We start from the raw sequence: 20,395 nt of genomic DNA on the forward strand, positions 1-20,395 counted from the left end.
GGAGGTCACAACCTGGGGCTAAATCCACACACGGTAAGGAAAAAAAAAAATGCTTTCTTTAAAATATTTGTAAAGCATTAGCTCTATCTTTATATTTATCTTCTCTAGAATAGTTCTGTTTTCTTTAGAATTATTTAGTAATATGCATGCTTATGGAATAAAATATTTATTCATTTACTATTTTTAAATAATAATTCTCAGAAAAGGGTAGCCTGGCAAAACTTCTATGCCTACCCAAAAGATTGGCCAATTGGTTGTGGGCCCCACTGGTTTGAGTGGTGAAACCATTCATTATTCAACAGACATTTAATGTGCACCTACTATGTTCTAGGCACTTGGTAGACGCATAAGGCCAAGAGATGAGCCTGTCATGGAACACACGTTCCAGTGAGCAGGATGGAATAGCACCAAGAGCAACCAACTACATGATGCCCACGTGCCATGCTTCATCTGAGCTCTCCCCCCATGGGTAACCACTGTCTGGGGTAGGTTCTATTATTACACGGAGAGCTACACTCGGTACAAAGAGGTGACCCACCTATGATCCCACAGCTAGAAAGTGGCAGGACTGGAATTAGAACCGGATGGTCTAGTTGTAGAGTCTAAACACTTAACCATTAGGCTCTACCACCTCTTTAAAAGAGAGAAGAAACTGGTAAACCAGTAAACATAAAAAGAGAGAGTTTCAGAGAATGAGAGTGCCACTATCATACAATAGTGATGACTATTATGAAGAAATTAAACTGGATATTGAGAGGAGATGTCAGTGGCAAAGATTTCTGCAGGAGGCATGTGTGCGCTGAGACGGGCAATGAACATGAACTCGTCGTGGCCTCATCGGGCAGGGAGGTGTTTTTGGACAGGTATTGGGGTGATGGAACAAAGACGAAAGTAAGACAAAGTTCTAAGGTGGGAACACGGTTGGTGCATTCCACAGGCCAGAGGGGCTAGAGCAGCAGAATAGACGTCAGGTGGGGTCTGAGGGCTAGACAGGAACCCGAAGCTCATTCTCAGAGCTGTGGGAGCCTATGGAGGGTTTTCACATGACCAGACATTACCCAACACAAAGTACAGAGGTAAGACCATGGAATTACTTTATTTTGTCTTGTAAGAAAAAAAGCCATCCTATTCTTGGTACTTTTGACATAGATGGAACCTCTGGGGTGCATAGTCCTTCTCCCTACATAAATCACAGATGTCACTTGACCACAGGTTTTCTTCTCTACTCATTTCCATCAGCTGACAGACCAAGCAAAAGCTCCTTGCTTCATAGGACAGGGATCATGTGTTCTTCTATCCATTCTAACCTCTGCACCTGGAAATGTGTGCTAAGGAGAACAAAGTCAGAACGAAAGGACATGGAGATGAGGAAAAGATGAGGTAGGAGGAGAGGGAGGAAGAGAAGGTAGGAAAGAGGAGTGCTCAAGGTTTCCAGAGAAACAGAATCAATATAGTGTATATACATACACATGCATAAAGAGATTTACCATAAGGTATTGGCTCAGACAGTTACAGAAATTCCACGGTCTGTCGTCTATAAACTACAGACCCAGGAAGGCTGTAGTTTGAAAGCTGGAGAGCTGTTGATGTAGATGGGAGTGTGAGTCTGAAGGCCACATCAAGGATACCCCAAGGATACCACACAGAGGGCAGAGGACCCATGTCCCAGCTCCACAATCAGGCAGAATGAGAATTCAACCTTCTTCCTTTTTTGTTCTATCCAGCCTCAATGGACTGGATGATGCCCATCCATCTGCTTTCCTCGGTGCATGAATTCAAATGCTAATTTCTTCCAGAAACACCCTCACAGACCCACCCAAAGCTAATGCTTAGTCAGCTATCCAGGCACCCCGCGGCCCAACCAAGTTGATAATGAAATTAACCGCCACAGAAGAAGAGCAGGCTCACTTCTGGAAACAAGCAGCTCCCTGTCTCCAATACCTGGCTTGTTAGCTTCACTGCCCTTTATGGGAACTCCCTGCCCGGTCCTTCCTACCACTGTCTACAGCAGAAGCAAGCTAAAGTAGCCCACAGAGAGAATTTGCCTTTTATCTCTGCTGCTTTTCTGCCTGGATTCCCAAGGAAGATCTTCCCTGTTTACTGCTTTTTGCAGGCACTAAAGAAAGACAACATCCCCTCCAGATAGCACACATTCAGCTGCTGGAGCCTTCCCTGGATATGTGTGCTTTGCCCCAGAGAGGATGTAGAGGGTAGCAGCAATCAGGGAGAACCAGGCTGACCTTCCAGTTCTGCTCACTCTGTCTTAAAGACCATGCCTTCAAGGTAGTCATGGACCAATCCTGACTCACAAAGCTCACCTTGACCTCAGTCACTTTTTTTTTGACTTTCTGGTTTACAGGTCAGTCACATTAGGCCTCAGTGTTCTCAATGTTAAATTGTAGCAATAACTCCCAGTTACCTAGCCTGTGCTGAGGGTTAGGTGCTGTTTCAAGCACTCTCATGAGCTACCTCATGTCATCCTGACAGCCGCCTTCTGACCAAGGGATGACTCATTCCCATTTTACAGATGAGGACACTGACCCGAAATCACATCTGAAGTCCATTTCCATAGACAGAAATGCTTCCTTTGCTGGGCTCCCTGAGTCATATGAAAAATGGAATTCCTTTTCAGAATGAGGCTGGCTGGCTTCTGCTTTCCCTTGTCCTCACAGATCCTGGGTTGCTCAAAGTGACCATGTGTCTGGCCACAAGTTGTTAGCTTCCCAGGCCTCTCTGCAGCTGGGAGTGGCCATGGGAAAGTCAGAGTTATTAAAATTCACTTTCTCCAATCTTGGATTCAGATGGATCAGAGATCTGATGGGCTCACAACTAGGAGAGCCACTTTAAATCCTGTGTTTGTCCATGCGAACTACAGACTGATGTTCTGGACTCTACCACCTTTTCTCTCCCTATACTCTTGGAGCACATGTCTGGTGGGGAGATCACACATGTAACAATCAACAATAAAACAAGGCAGGGTGTGGTAAGAACTTCAGGCATGATGTAGGTGTGCCACGAGGCCACAGGAAAGGGAGAGAGTTCTTCAGATGGGAGGATCTGGAGACACATCATGGGAGAGATGGGCTTTGAAGCAGGCAGCTGGAACCTCCAGGTGTCAAGACTGGCTGGTGCAAGTGCATGGAGGTGGCAGTGCGTGAGGAATGCTAGGGGATCAGAGATTGGCTCCATTTGTGCACACACACAATGCATGGAGAGAAGAGGACAGGAGTTTTGTCTCTAATTTTCCAAATCCTTTTCACCTTTTCATTATGGTGTGTCCTTCATCCTTTCCAGTCAAAGAGCATCTTCCTCCTTCTCATTGGTCACCCCTTAACTACAGTTGATGGTTTTTCCTGACTTTCATTAAACATCCCCAATCCCAAGAACATTTTCTGTTTGAGTCTCTCTCAAGGCCATGAAAGAAGGGTGGAGCCCAGATTCTACTGGGGAAAATATTGGTCTGCATGTTAATCATGCACTTCAGTTTCCATGGTGAGTCACTTTGGTTGCAAACCCAGCCTAAGCCAGATCAAGGTGGGTTGCATAACCAAACCCTGGAAAGGACAATGACAAGTGATGATGTTCAGGACACATTATCCCCAAATATGGCACCTCGAAATCTTGAATATTTTAAGCTAAAGGAGTATAAGAAAATGGCAAAACAGGGAGGTCATTCTTTTCCCTTGAAACAGGTCATAAACCCTCATGTGAAAAGTGCTCTTCCTACACCCAGGGGAAAGAGCATCCTTATCTCTGAAGACAAAAGGATGGCAAGAGGGATCCTAACAAACAGGTCTTGCTGAGTTTCCCCCAGTTAGTTATGCTTACCTCACACTCCTTGACCTATCAAATTCCTCTGTGACCATCCACTCTTCATCAAACCTAGCATAAATATACACTGGTCTATTTCTTTGGGTCTTTATTTTCTGATGAAGGCTACTGCGTTACTTAAAACTTTCATTAACTAAATTTGTGTGTTTTCCCCTGTTCATCTGTCTTTGTCAGTTTAATTTTCAGACTCAACCAGGGACCCTAAGAAGGTCCAGGAAAACTGTTTCCACCCCTCCCTGACAAGGATGAACCCAGGGCCATTGGGATCATGGGGTTCCTAAGGGAAGGGACATGTCAGGGTAGATGGCACCCTAGATATCTATGACACTTATTTTCAGCATCTTCATTAATAGCTCAATGCAGTCTCTAAGGCAAGCACATTATTGAATTTACTGAATATTAAGTATTTCTAGACTTTTAAGCAATTACTTATGGCCTTCTGTTTTGATGTTAATTTCTTTGACCAAGAAGATCCCAAACCCTCCTTCTTCCTCTTGACCTATCTACCTGATTTCCTGTGTTTGTTCTTTTCCCCTGTCTCCCTACATACCCACCTGGATTGTACAAAATCAAGCAGTCCTACCTTCCCTTCTCTAATAATAATTAGCTCACACCTTTTTCTTCTTTCTCACTTCCTGCTTATACTCCTAATTACCACCTTTTCTATAATTTATTAAGTCAGAACAGAATGATGACAGATAGCATGTTGCCTCATTAACTAGATATTTTATTCTGTGTTCTTTGTTTCCCAACTAGATTCTAGGTCTCTGCCAACAGGGACCTTATTAGATACTTTCTTCTGCTCTACCTCATATCATAATGTCAGTTGTACAAGTTAGGTGTGCATAAGAAAGCATCCCAAAGCTTAGTAGCTTAAAATAACAGCCATTTATTTAGCTCATGTTTCTGTGAATTGACAATGTGGGCTAGGCTTAGGTGGGCTGCTCTGCTAACTTTGGGCTTACACATAGATCTGTGGTCAGTTCCTTGTCAACTAGGCAGCTCTGCTTCTGGAATTGGCTGGTTGTTATCTGGGGTGGAGGGGGGTGATGGGGCTGCCTGTTTCTCACCAGCCAGCACACTAGCCTGGGCTCATTTACGTAGAGGTGGCAGATTTCCAAGAATAGTGAGAGAGGAAAGGTCTAATGTACAAGCACTTTTTAAGCCTCTGCTCCTGTCACACTTGCTATTATCCCATTGACCTACGGCCAAGTTCACAGTCAGTGTAGGAGGAAAATAACAGCATAGATAGAGGAAGGGGAAGCATTTTTGCCTCTTCTTGCAATGTTATATACAGTGTATTCTAAGTTCTCGATAAAAAAAAATCAATCTCCTGCTTAAATTGTATATTTTCTTTAAAAAATCTAGCTCTTAAAAAATTAGTAGAGGTGATTCTCTTGAAATGGTTTTCCCTCTGTCATCATGTTCTTTTTTAAAATTATTATTGGCATTTTCCACACTATATTTGCTCTATTTCTCCCCCTTTCTCATTTCTCATTTGATCCTTTTAATGACTGGATGGAACATATTTATCATGTTGAAGTTGGATCCTGCACTTTAGGGTTTTTCGTGTGTACGTGTGTGCATATGTGTATGTGTGCAAACATACGCGTGTGTGGTAAATAGGGAAATACTTTTCCTTTGCCAAGTTTTAATTTCCTATACAGGCGTATATTGTTTTATGGTGCTTTGCTTTATTGTGCTTCACAGGTAGTGCATTTTTTACAAATTGAAGGTCTATGGCAACCCTGCATCCAGCAAGTCTCCCAGCACCAGTTTCCAACAGCATTTGTTCACTTCTCTGTGTCACATTCTGGTTATTTTCACAGTATTTCCAGCTTTTCCATTATTATTATATTTGTTATGGTGATATGTGATCAGTGAGCTTTGATACTGCCATTGTAACTGTTCGGGGGCCCCACAAACCATGCCCATATAAGACAGCAAAGTTAACGGATACATGTTGTGCATGCTCTAAGTACAGATGTGGTGGAAATAGCAAGAGAACTAGAATCAGAAGTGGAGCCCAAAAATGTTGCTGAATTGCTGCAATCTCGTGATAGACCTTGAACAGATGAGGAGCTGCATCTTATAGATGAGCAAAGAAAGTGATAGAATATACTTGAGATGAATCTCGAGGTGGAATCTACTCTGGGGAAGACGCTGTGAAGATGGTGGGAGTGACAACAAAGGATTTAGAATAGCACACAGGCTTAGCTGATAAGCAATGGCAGGGTTTGAGAGGATTGACTCTAATCTTCTCCAAAGAAGGTCTACTGTGGGGAAATGCTGTCAAACAGGATCACACGCTACAGAGAAATCATCGTGAAAGGAAGAGTCAATTGATGCAGCAAACTTCCTTGTTACCCTATTTTTATTTATTTATTTATTTTTTAAAAAGAATTCATTTATTTATTTGACAGAGAGAGAAACAGCGAGAGAGGGAACACAAGCAGGGTGAGTGGGAGAGGGAGAAGCAGGCTTCCCGCTAAGCAGGGAGCTCGATGCAGGGCTCGATCCCAGGACCCTGGGATCATGACCTGAGCTGAAGGCAGATGCTTAACGACTGAGCCACCCAGGTGTTCCTTGTTACCCTATTTTTTAAAAAATTGCCACAGCCAACCCAAACTTCAGCAACCACCCCCTCATCAGTCAGCAGCCATCAATATCGAGGCAAGACCCTCCAGCAGCAAAATGATTGCAACTTGCTAAAAGCTCAGATGATGGTCAGCATTTTTCAGCAATCAACTATCTTTAAATTAAGTCATGTACATTTTTTAGACCTAATGCTATTGCATACTTGATAGACTATAGTATAGTATAAAAATAGCTTTTATATGCACTGAGAAACTGAAAAATTCATTTGACTTGCTTTAATGTGATATTTGCTTTATTGCAATCATCTGGAACTGAACCCACAATATCTCTGAGATATGTTTATAATTCATTATCACATTTTCCAGACATAAGTCAGGTTAGAATGGGAACAAACTAAATACACAATTTTTTCATGTGCTAATTTTCTCAATTTCTGTGCTAGGAAAAGCAATGTTACCAAAGCTGGTCAGACAGGGCATTTATTACTTAAGCATGAGTTCTATGCTTCCTTTGAAACACATTCTAGAAAAACATTTTGAGGCAATGATGCTATAATGGTGGCAAACAGCCATGGACCATTGGACTTTCAATTCAGCAGCCAGGGATGACATTTACTTCCATGTGTGAAGCTCACCCCCGCCAGAGAAGGCCCAAGCATGTCAATGAACATTTCAGGTCAACAAAGTACTTGAACTATTTTGACCAATGGTTAATCAACATAAACTTTGCTCACTCGATTTAATAGCCCTAAGTAGAGAAATGTGTTGCATATCCAGAAAATCATTCAGACATTTTTTGGAGGAGTTATATCAAATTTTAGAACTTTTGAAGAAAACCAAAATACTAGTTTAAGAGTCTCCTTCGAAAAGGAGATCCAAAGGCAACGGATTTATGCAGACTGCTCAGCCAACTCCAGGACTCCATAAAGTCTCCTCCCCATACTAAGTCCTCATCGTATATCTTGTAAAATTTTGTTCCTTTAATCAAACCGTTCCTAACACAGATATTTTTCCCTCTGCCATTTCGAACAGCATTGGGAAGAAGTGGCACAGAGATTTAGTTTAGATTTTCCCCAGAAGCAGACCTGAGACAAGGACTTGCATGCAGGCAGATACTTTATTTGGGACACAGTCCCACCAAGCACCATGAGGGAGTGCCAAGAGAAGCATGGCAGAAAGCAGACCCAATAGAGAACATGTGAATGAGTATTACTATGGGGTAGGATGGGGTGGAGGGCAGCTGGTCTCAACCCTGCTGAGCATTCAACCTCAGGGTCAATGACCCAGTGGGCAGAGAAGCTGGGGGCTCCTCTACTTGTTTTCATCCTCTGTTGGGTAACGGTTGCCCCCAGAGGCATCAACTGTCTTGCACTCCCTGGGTGCCCATTCTTATAGATGCACAAGCTCCAAAGGTGCTGGAGAGCTCTGAGGCAGGTGGAAACAGGCAGAGATGAACTCAGGCAGGTGAACTCAGGTGGGCTGGGGGGGGATGGGAGGTGTGACATCAGTAGCATCTGCTACATAAAATATGTCCTAATGAGTAAACCTGGGACTGAGGATCTACTCTGTGGTTTAACAGTTGCACAAGGCTGGCAAACCACCTACTCTTCTGGCCTCAGTCTCTCAGTTTGATAAATGAAGACATTGGGCTATTTTTCTAGACCAGGACAGGTGGACTGGCCAAAAAGCCTGTAAGGAAAGATGGCATATTGGAAGGTAGAGAAACTTGGGCTCTATTCTCCTTTTAAGATTGTGTTTTCAGGGATGTTTGGGTGGCTCAGTTGGTTAAGCATCTGTCTTTGACTCAGGTCATGATCCCAGGGTCCTGGAATCAAGTCCCACATCGGGCTCCCTGCTCAGTGGGGAGCCTGCTTCTTCCTCTGCCTGCTCTGCCTGCTCTACCTGCCACTCCTGCCTGCTTGTGCGCTCTCTCTCCCTATCTGACAAATAAATAAATAAAATCTTTAAAAAATATAAATTAAAAAAATAAAATTGTGTTTTTAACATTGCTGCCCTAATAAAATCCTAGTTCCATTTGTAATTGTGAGAGTGACATATAAAAATCTTTCCTCTAGTCAATTAAATATCCCCATTACTATTAGACCTTGCTGCATACTAAAGAGTTGGTTTACAACAACATCTATCTTCTTGACTTTGGTCTGTGGATCAGCTGTGTCTCCACTGGACTTGGTTCAAGGTACCAGCGGAGTAGATGTCTACTCCATACATTTCTCCTTGACCAGCAGCCATTAGGATTATGCCCCTGTGGTGGAGGTTTCCAGGAGTGTGAGAGGTGAGCCAGTTGGCTGAAGCATGTTTAGGGTCTCTATTCAAGTGGTGTTCATTAATATCCCATTGGTTAGAGCAAGTCAGGCCTGAAACAAGTGGTGAAGTGCCCTCAGCTCACCATGAAGCCATGGCAATGGCAGGGACATTTATTTCTATAACCAAGAGGGGGCAAAGAATTGAGAACAGCAATGCTACCCACCACAGCCTTCTCATGTTCGAAGTCATCTTCCTCATGAGCCTGTTAATCACACCTGCTCTTTTGGCTTCTTCTGAACCCTTTGGCATTGCCTGCTTAGGTCTGTCTCCTGAGACTTATTCTCACCTGTCATGACATTTCCTGCAGGGAAAATGTCTGCAGTATAGTGCCCTGCCATGCAACTGTTCCCCAGACACTGTTAGTGTTGGCTGCTAATGGCTCACAGTTGCCCCCTCCCCAGAGAACTGCCCTCTGCTGATGGGATGCCTCACCCTGGGAGGGGAAATGCAGAGACATGATTGATTTATGCAAAGTGCAAACTCTAGCCCCCTTGCCTCAAGGTGAGGACAGTTTGGTAATATAATTTATGCTCCAGAACACCCCTGGGAATCAGGCCAAGGCTAAATTTCCTTTGCAACTATATCCTTGCTTATGTCTTTCCCTATCCTTACTCCCTTGCAGTTTTCTCCTAAGAGAATGTCTTCAAAAAATCAAATGCACTCAAGTCCTTTTCTCAGGCTCTGTTTCTAGGGCATCTGACCTAAGACAGTGCCTATTTTTTGGCATGTCCTTTAGTACCCCCACAATATCCTGCACATTGCCCAAGCTGTCACTGTGCATGGGATAAATAAAAGCTTATAAATTTTCCTTGTTCAGGACAGATGCCAGAAGGCTTCTTGAAGCCTGCATCCAACATCCCCCAGTCATCTGCACTGGAATCTACTTCACGTTTCTTCGTCTTGACCACATGGTCACTGTGATCCCTTATCCAATATCTTATATGATCTGCATATGTCTATAGTGTCTCCCTTATCCATCACTTTCTGGAAGGCGCTGTGTGTCGTCTGATAGGTTTTGACTTGATGATCCCCTCTGGGTTCCTGTGAATTCCTTTTCTTATCACACAGACAATTTTAGCCTCAAGGTCCAGGGGAGTGGAGACTGATTGGGGAGGGAGTAAAGTAGAGAAAAGTGAGTGTGAACTTTGGAAATGACACAGCTATGTTTCAAACACACTTCTGCCATTTACAAGCTGTTGTTTTGACCAAGTTAGTTAAGATCTTAAAGCCTCAGTTCAGCTTCTACCCGTCAAGGACGATGGTACTGGAAGGACAGCGATATTCTCCTTTGTACCCAGAAAAATGTGTGGTGACAGATGCAATTTTCTATCATGCTATGAGCTGCTTTATAGCAGTGCCCTGAATCTTATTTGTTTTAGCTAGAGCAACGGAAAATGTGTGGCTATCGGGCAGGCCTGAAACTGGAGAATCACTATGATGGCTTTCAGTCATTAAGTGCTTGCTAGGGGTCAGCCACCCTGCTCAGCCTTTTGCAAGTGCCGCCTTGGAATCCTGGCAACAACCTCATGTTAGTCCATCTCCTGCTTCCTTGTTGCCTATGAGCAATTGATCCACTAAGTGACCTTGAAAATGTTTGCAGCTGTTGACTTCCATCTCAGGAAATCAAGATTTGGGAGCAGGTGGGGGGATTGGACTAAGAAATGTAGACATGTGTTGCCTGGAAGGACCAGGTGATATGACAGAGCTCGCAGGGGGTGCCGAGTGCCAGGGTAGAACATGGAGCTAAGAGGCTCACAGGGCTGTGACCCCAGCCATGCAGCCTATGGTCCATTCTTGCTTGCTTCCTATAGAAGTAGGTCTTCATCATCTCTTCAAGACCTGCTGGTCCCATTGGTTCTCCTAATGGTACACAGTGCTCGGTTATGGAATGGATCAGTTACAGGTATGAAAAGCACAGCATAGGGAATCCAGTCAGTGGTATTGTAATAGCATTATTTGGTGACACATGGTGGCTACACCTGGGGTGAGCACAGCATAACATACAGCACTGACCACTCTGCTGTACACCTGAAACTCATGTCACATGGTGTGTCCATTATACTTCAGTGAAAAAATAAAGACATAAAAGCACACAGGGCTCTCATGTCATTTCCTTCAGTGAGTCCAGATCCTTTCTTCAGTCTCACCTTCATGTTCAGATTTCTGTCTCTCCCCAACATAAATCGCCTGGGCTTTGGAAGGCTCCAACCCCAATGCGGAGGAAGAGAGACCAAAAAGATAAAAATACCCTCCTCGCCTTCACACCCAGGAAAATGTGTGGTTACAACTGAGATTTTCTCCAGGGCTGCAAGCTGCCAGGAGCATGGCACTTATTAGCAGTGTCCTGGATCTGAAATGAGAGCTCCGCGGGTTTTTTCCATATCCGTGACTCCTATTGGCACCGAAGGCAGCTGTGTAAATCTCCAGTCCCTAAATCCTGCTTGGCAATTCCCCAGGCTGCTCACTTATTATTAATTACAACCATTATTTATATAGAACTGAAGAGTTTTACGTCAAGGCTGGGGCCCAGCTCGAACATAAAGCTGTGCGGGGAGCAACTCGCAGGCAAAGGAACACCAGGGATCAGTCCCCTGGTCTCTCCCCATCTCTCTGCTCCCCTACCCAGGGCAGAGGCAGAGAAAGGAGGTGGGAAGAGGTACAGACAGAAAGCTGAGGGAGAAGCAGGCCTAAGCATAACCTTTTATACTCTGACAAGTTTCCTTTTGCAGCAGGGGGAAGCAGCTGAGGAAGCAGAGAGGGTAACACATTCTGAAATTTCTGGGTTGGAATGATACATCATTTTATACATGAATTATTGTATTTCTTCAACAGCCAGTCATGGAGTGTCCTTTAGGAGCTAGTTGTAGGAAACGCAGGATGCATAACACAGACTTGGTCCCTACCCTCCTGGAAATTGCAAGCTAGCTGCATTAAAGACAAAGGTGAGACCAGCCAGAGGGGCAGCCAGGTTGTTGGGGGAGGGGAAGCGGTGCAGTGGGGTGGCCAGGGCGGCAGGAGTAGGATTACAAAGCAGACAATTACTGAGGAGCAAAAGCAACATGTCCTTTCTCATGGAGCCGGTCCCACTCAGCATGGCAGTTTTCTAGACCTGGATTTTTGTTCTAAGTCTCTCGGAAGATGAACCCACAGGCTTTCACCGCAACATCAATAGAGTATGGCTCCTGTTGTTATTTAGCACACATGAACCCGGCTTTCCACGTGCCAGGGTCGTCCTGAATGCTTGGCACACAGAAACTCACGTAATTGTCCTAACAACTTCTCAAGCAGATTCTGTTATTGTTGTCATCTTACAGACAAGGAAACTGAGGCACAAATAGCTATCTTGCTGAGTTATGCAGATGGTAAACTTGGGGTCCAAATTCAGGCAGTGTGGATCCAGAGGGATCCTCCCAACTACAGTGGGCTTTGATTTGAAGATGCTGCAGCACACCTTCCTTTGAGTCCTATCACAGTAAACTATCATTTATTCACCCAACACACGGTATTGAATGCTGACCTCATGCCTAGTGCTAATAATACAGAGACAGAAAGCAGATTGGTGGTTACTGGGAGTCAAGGGGAAGGGCAAATGGGGGCTAACTGCTAATGGGTGTGGGCTTTCCTTTTGGGGTGATGAAAATGTTTGGAAACTAGATGGTTGCACAACATTGTGAGTGTACTAAATGCCACTGAGTTGTTCACTTCAAAATGGTTAATGTGATGTTATGTGTGTTTCACTTGAATTTAGAAAGAAAAGAAGGTAAGGATGGAGGAGAGAAGCCTGGAGGGGTGAGAGGTGAACCCACTTCATTTTAATGCTGTGGGAGATGGGCTCTAAGGGAAGCTTGCACACATCTTATATATTGCAATGGGGACCCAGAGGAGGCAGGGATTTAGTTATTCAGCTTCAGTGGTCAGAGAAGCTTTCACTAAGGGTTTTTCTTTGAGCTAAGCCTTAGCAAAGATCACAAACCCAGAAACTTTCACCAGCCAGGAATGTAATATAAATGTGTTGTCAGCAGAAAGGCAGCAGGATGTCGCAAAGACCGCCAAGCTGAAGTGTCCACGCCCCTCCCAGGTATCTTCAAAATTTTAAAAGTTATGCATTGTGGTGGCCGACAAAATGAACCCATTAGCTTCGTGTGGGCACATTGGTGAGGATTTTCACCCCAGTCTTAAAGAATCAGGAGAATTTTAATGGGGGAGGACACTGGTTGGGCAGGCATCTTAGTTTGGGTTATCCCAGAAACAGATTGTAGGAATGGTGTTGTCACACTAGTCATGTCTGTGGGCAACCAGAACATGACAGTTACCTAACAAGGGAAGAAAAAACACTTCCCTGCAAAGCCCTGGCCATTGGTGGTTGAAGGGGGCCTCCAGGGGTGCTAGTTGTCCGACACCTGGGGCTGGTCCTGAGTGCTTATAGAAAGGGCTCCTGTGGCTGGAAACAAAGCATACAAACAAGAACCTTCCAGGCAGAGAGTCGCAGATATTTGCAAGAAGCAGCCCTCAGTATGTGCAGGTGCCAACCAGGAGAGTATGGGTGGGGCATGGACATTGAGCGTATGCAGCAATGTATAGAATGATATAGCCATGTTAATAATAATTTATCACAGATACAGAATGCTTCTTCCGGTGTACCAAGTGTTGTACTAAGCTCTATGCATTCATCAGTTAATTTCTTTATTTGTTATTCAAACAAAATTTATTGAAGACTCCCCATTGCCAGGAGCTGCAATAGGTTCTGGGGATAAAATGATGAGCAGAACAGGCACTGGCTTTGCCCCTGCAGGGAGGATAGACAAGTCAGGGGACAGGCATAAGTTGAACAATCAGGTGACTAAATGCATGTGCTGGGATTAGGTTTCTGACTGATAAACAGCACTTCCTTAAGATCTGATTTGTCTGAGGTTTGGAGAAAAGTGTTCAGAGAAATGGCGTTTAAGCTAGACTTGGAGGATGGGCTGGAGAAAACTGAGAAGTGGGATCAGAGCACTTCAAGTGGAGGCAATAGCAGGTGCAAAGGTCCTGAGGGAAGATAGGACATGGAAAATTGGGAAACTGAGAGTAGACCCATGTGGCTGGGACACGGAGAACAAGACGGGTGGGAGGTGAGGGCAGTAGAGAGCAACTTGGGTACCGTGAAGAACAAATTAAGAGTAAATGAAGCGAGAAGCCACTGACAAGTTCAAGCTACAGCAAAGGGGTAGAGATGGGGGCAAGAATCTCATTGCATTTTAAAAAGATTGCTCTACTGTGGACATTGTTGCTAGGGAAAGAGCCTAGATGTCCATCAAGAGATGAATGGATAAAGATGATGTGATACACACACACACACACACACACACACACACACACACACACACACACTGGAATATTATGCAGCCATCAAAAAATGAAATCTTGCCATTTGCAATGACGTGGATGGAACTAGAAGGTATTATGCTAAACGAAAGAAGTCAATCAGAGAAAGACAAGTATCACGTGATCTCACTGATATTTGGAATTTGAGAAACAAGACAAAGGATCATAGGGGAAGGGAGGGAAAAATGAAACAAGACAAAACCAGAGAGAGAGACAAACCATAAGAGACTCTTAATCTCAGGAAACAAACTGAGGGTTGCTGGAGTGGAGGGGGGTGGGAGGGATGGGTGGCTGGGTGATGGACAATGGGGAGGGCATGTGCTATGGTGAGTGCTGTGAATTGTGTAAGACAGATGAATCACAGACCTGTACCCCTGAAACAAACAATACATTATAAGTTAGTAAAAAGAAAAAAACATTCTGGGGGAGTGGGGTGGGGAAGGTTGCTCTAGTTCTAGAGTTCAGAAAGTCTGGAATAGATCAGCCACAATTTGGGAGACCAATGGAGAACCACTCCAGGAATTTACTGATGAGGTAAAAGTGGTTTGGGAGGCATGGCCAGGTGTAGAAAGGGGGAGACATGAGTAGAATGGGGACATTTCAAGGAAGGAGAAAATGCATGGGACTTGATGAATTCATGGATGTGAGGAGAGAGGAGAGGGAGTATTAAGAAAAACTCTGAAGTGCCGGCTTGTGCCATTTACACAGATGGGAATCGTTGATTCCTCAATGCTTACTCAGCTTCTGGACATAGGTACTAATGTCATCATTCATATTATGAAAGAGGAAATAGAGACTCAGAGAGGTTAAGAAATGTGCCCAATACTCCAGAGCTAATAAGTTCCAAAGTGGGGAGCTGGTAGATATTAAAACCATGCTCTACCATCCTCTATTTGGCACCTGTCTGTATTCTGTCCTGCTCTATCACCTTCTCTTTATCCCTGTCCAATTCTATTGCCTCCATAGGATATCTTTGTGTGCCCCTTATGCTTTCTAATTAAATCGTTCAGTCACTATGTAGGTGTTATCCTCTTGGAAACCTGCTCTGTGCTGGGTGCCATCCAATAAACCAATCAATAGAACTAATTTGTGTTAATGGGGGAAAATGTATCCATTTTATCCCAGGCTTTCTGAATAGTGCCTTTGTGCAGAGTTATATGAACAGTATTCAGGACTTTGGCACATTGGCTTGTGACCCACTAAGAATCCCACAGGGCAGTTCTGGTGCCCACCTTTGTGCCATCGCACAAGCTCTGCTTGAAAGAAAGGGCTCAGGGTCAGGCCATCATTCCCCATATAAACCACCTTTATGCTAAGATCACGTTCAAGTAGAAACAATGTGGAGAGTTCTATTGTGTTTATTCTTTTCAAACCTTAGCAGTTCTACTCAAAATCACACTCTGGAAAGCTATGCTCACTGGTCTGGGATATTCTAGAAGCTGTCAGATGGCTTTGCTGACCCATAAATCAGGAATATCAAATGGAATCTGGACACCAAGAAAAAGCTTAAAACAACGTTTTTTTTTTTCCCAATGTGGTCCCTTATATTATGAAAAAGTAATAGTCATTCTCATAAACCCAATTTATCCAAATATTGCAATCATGAAGATTTTTTTTTTTCATTCTTACCTAAAGTGAGTAACAAAAAATCTCGAGGAAGATCATTGTTCTAATTAAAGGCAAATATCTACTGTTGACCCGACCTTGTTCTTCCATGAACTCAGTACCATAAATAGTGGACAAATGTTGGTGTGTTGTTATTTAGAATATCATCTCTGAGGACCCTCACCTGAAACTGGAGTGGGACCCCATGACATAGTAAGTACCAAGCCCTTCAGAGGAAATGTGTGCCTCATTGATGCTCTTTCACCAAATGTATATGTGCTCAGCAGCACTGATTTGTGGTCTGTAGGAAATACGGAAGCAGCTGGAGAGACCGGGGACTCTTCATCTCAGGTTCACAAGCTGGTGTTCTCAGCATGGGGACTTCATTTGGCTGCTTGTTTTTGAGTGTATAGGTTTCCTGCTTGCTTTTGACTTCTTTGCCTTTTGTGATTGGCTGTCAGAGGATAAAGAAAAATATTCCCATTAAAGACCTTTTCATATATTTTATCTTCTGAATAGATGAGAAATGATGTTTATGAAAACACCAACCAGCAGACCCCTGCAGGGAAGTTATTTTGTGCCAAAAATCTACTCTGATTGAGAACGCTGCAAAAACATTTAAAGGCTTGAAAGTTATGTTTTTCAAAAGCCCTCAGAGGTTTTGATAAATAGTCTCTAAATCTGAACAATCTTGAGTTTGCTGTGGGTTCTGGTTTTTAGTAATATAAATTATTATTCTAGGGCCATGGTAAGCTCTTCTCCACTCTTGTGGAAAACAGAGCAAGGAGAAATTAATGCACATTTCAGCAAAGAACATATTTTAGTCTCTTAGGAAAAATTTGGAAACACAAAAATACACATTGGTTAGGTCCTCCTAATAAATGTTCTAAAGGAGTAATGCATGTACTTCATGGGATAGTAGATGCATGAGCAGGGTCTCATTTACCATTGGAATGATCTGCTGAAGGAGTTTTCCTCACACTGGAGAGGGCTCTTTATACTTATGGCGTATATAGCATTATGGACAAATGTGACTATAAGACAGCTTACTTCTATGGCTTCAAAAGAGGGATGCTTAGGAACTTTTAACTTGAAATTATTATTTAATGTTAGTAAGTTATTCTTCTTGGAGCTCATTAGAGGGTGGCTACTGATGTTCATGCTCAGCACCTTTCATATCTTAGGAGATACTTAAAGCCTAGGGTATCTTTTGTTCAATAGATCAGCACTTCTCAAACTCTCTTGAGCACATGTATCCCCTGGGGACCTTGTTAAAATGTAGGTTTTGATTTTGCAGGCCTCCGGTGGAGCCTGAGATGCTACATTTCTAACAGGCTTCTAGGCGAGGCTGCCACTGCTGAGACCACTCTTGGATGGAAAGGCAGTAGATGGCTTGTGTGTCAGGGACCTCCGGCCTGTGCTGGATAAACTTGACAAGTTGTACAAACTCAAATTCTCCTTTACATTGTGAAATTAGCTCTTTTTTTTTTTCTCTTTGAAAATCGCCAGCTAATTGGAAATAGCTCAGAAATGTATTTATAAAAGAAAGAAAGACCTTGTCTGGTGCATATAACCACTGTTACCATTATAGCATTTATCAGTGGTTCTCAACCCTCACTCAGCATCAAAGTCGTCTGAGAACCTTTCATACACCACAGATGCTGGGACCCACCTCTTGCAGGTTCAGTTTTGATTGACCTGAAGTTGGAGGTGGGCATTGGTATTTCATAAAAGCTCCCCAGGTGATTCTGATGTGCGGTCAAGATTTAGAACCATTGGTTACCTATGGTTCAGGTATTTATAGTCACATAGCTATAGAGAAACATACTTTTTATTTTTAAAGGAAAACAGAATACACTCTTCATAGGTCTCCATCAGCTTTTTGAGTGACTGAAAATATTTCCCTAGAGGGACTCACACCCATTTAGTTGGCCCATCTCCTTTTACCAAGATTTATCTTGTTTCCAATTTCTCTCTATTGTAAACAGCATTGCAGTGAATATCATCATACTTACATATTCGAGCACAAGTCCTTGGGATAAATTCCTAGCAATGGAACTACTAGGACAATAAGACAAAATTTCTATCCATGTTGTGAAACTCTCTGTAGAAAGCTGTACCAATTTTCATTCCCATCAGCTGTTTCTGAGTGTGCCCACATTGTGATACCTCCTCTAACACCGAGTGTTATTCTTCTAAATTGGTCAGGCAGATGAAAAATATCCCATTTCAATCTGCATTTATTTGTTTGGTAATGAAGTTGGGCACTTTTCATATGTTTATTGTCATTTCTACTTTCTCTATAAACTGCCTTTTTGCGTCCCTGGTGAGGGATATTTATATGTTAACTGACCTGTGCCCACCCAGAAAACTTTGGCCTGCCCCCAGAGATCACCACATGGGGCCCCATACGTGCCATGGCTTCCATGTTTGCCCACCTGAAGGAGGTCCTCTTGTCCCAGGAAGAGGGCAGATGAGGCCAGAAGGGCCTCAAGATGATGCCCCAGGAGTGACACTCATCAATGAGAGACAAAAGTTGGTGCATAGATGCTCCAGCCTCCCTGGCCTGCGAGAGACAATTCTGCAATGTTCTATACCCTCAGGGCATCCCTAGCAGTATGGAACCCCAGTTTACTACAGAAGGAGCTCACTCTATACTGTTCCTCTTATGGTCTTTCCTCTTCTCTGTCTTGCTCTCCCATTGCCTCACAAAGTTTCCTGCTAAATAAACTACTTTGACTAGTAGTATCATTTCAAACTGGTGGTGTGGGGCAGGGGGGAGATTCCAAACTAAGACCCTTAGGTCAGTTGCACTATTCTAACTTGATATGCACTGTGGGCTAGTGGAGGCATGCCAGTGAGTCTGTTCCGTGTGCAAAATCTCAAGAAGTCCTGAGATAGACAGCTACACAGAGACCTAAAGGGACACATAAAACACTGGAATGCAACAGCACCATTCTCTAAGTCTGAAGCACCATGGCATATTTGAAGTAGCCATGGCATGTTGTTCCAAATGCAGTTCCACATTTGCTGTTCCACAAATATTGCTCTTTGAGATGGGGTAAGAATATGATGTAGAGGAGGGCAGTAAAATGCAGAGGTATATTCAAGGTTTGGGAAGAAGAGAGGTAGGATAGATTCAGATTTAAAATCATACTGGAGATTTTTGCCTCCAAGGTGTAGCTTGGGTGAAGATCACTACAAAGACTTCTACCTGGGTAAGCCAGATCTGTCCCTAATCCTGGTAGGCTGTACAAAAACATCAATGAAGACTCTTTTCCAGTAAGCCTGGGCTCTCCCAAGCCTGGGTTCTGTCCCAGGGACATGCTTAAGCTCCATTCATGAGGGACATGCTCAAGCTCCATTCTGTCTTCTCTTCTTATTCACAAGCAGTTGTCCATCGGTCACCCCTTGGGACAAGGATTACGTACACACTGAATATGACCCACCTTAGGGAAAAAAAGACCTGGGGAATGGGGTACATGCAAGCCATGGAAGTAGGTTTTGGCCATTTGGGCAGGAATTCTGGGGTTCTAAGAACTTGAATTCTGATCTAAAATTGCTCTGGGGTACCTGAGTGGTTCAGTTGGTTGAGCATCTGGCTGTTGATTACTGTTCGAGTCATGACCTCAAGGTTGTGGGGTTGAGCCCCATGTTGGGCTCCATGCTGGGCCCTGGAGCTTGCTTGGGATTCTCTTTCTCCCTCTTCTCTACCCCTGCCCCCTGCTCTCTCTCTCCCTCCCTCTCTCTCTAAAAATAAAAAGTAACAAAAAAATTAAAAAATAAAACTGCTCTGTCCAATAGTCCAATATAGTAGTTTTAAGCCACATGTGCTATTTAGCACTTGAAGTATGTCTAGTATTACATGTTGAAAGGATGGTAATATTGCGCTACACAATATATTATTAAAATTAGAAACTTTCATAGCAATTTTACATTACTGTGATGTCACTTTCAGGCTTACTTTCAATGCAGTCTGACAGCATGCACTGGCACCAGTCCCTAGCTGAACTTTTGAGTACTTTGGGCAAAACAGAGTGGTAAAAATGAACACAAGATTGGAAGAATAGGGAAGTACCTAATGTTCTGTGTGCAATAGAAAGAGAGTTAAGGACAAAGGGCTCTTTGAAGAAGAATCTTAAGAGATGTGAGTTAGGAGTGGCACTGGCACATAAATATAAAGAACTCCTAAATCCTAGGGTGAACTGAATTCCTGCAGGCAGCCTTCTGGGCTGGGTGTGATGGATAGCCTACAGAGATACAGTCTTACTAAGCTTAGCTGGGGTTAGTTCTGGTGGGGATGATGTTACCCCCAATGATCTGACACCATGGCCTCAATTTCTCACACAGGACAGACCGTACATGGCCAGGACTCCTGTGAAAAAGATCTAGCAACAACAGATTAGGATTATACATTTCCTTGGTTCCCTAGTTGTGTAGACAGTGGCTGACAACAGTTTTAAGGGTAAATACAAATACAGCGGGAAGAGGTACACTGCACAGATGTGAATGGTTACTGTATAGATGTAGGATCCTGGTTTTATTTTGAATAAAAAGGACAAGAACTCAGAAGGTCAGGTAGATGAACACAAGATATTACTGTGTAAATTGGTCACAATTTCATAAGGTGCTATTGCCTAAATATGCACACACTTTAGCCTGTAAGATATAAG

This window comes from Phoca vitulina, unplaced genomic scaffold (genome assembly GCF_004348235.1).
Source record: "Phoca vitulina isolate PV1807 unplaced genomic scaffold, GSC_HSeal_1.0 scaffold22, whole genome shotgun sequence".
NCBI lineage: Eukaryota > Metazoa > Chordata > Mammalia > Carnivora > Phocidae > Phoca > Phoca vitulina.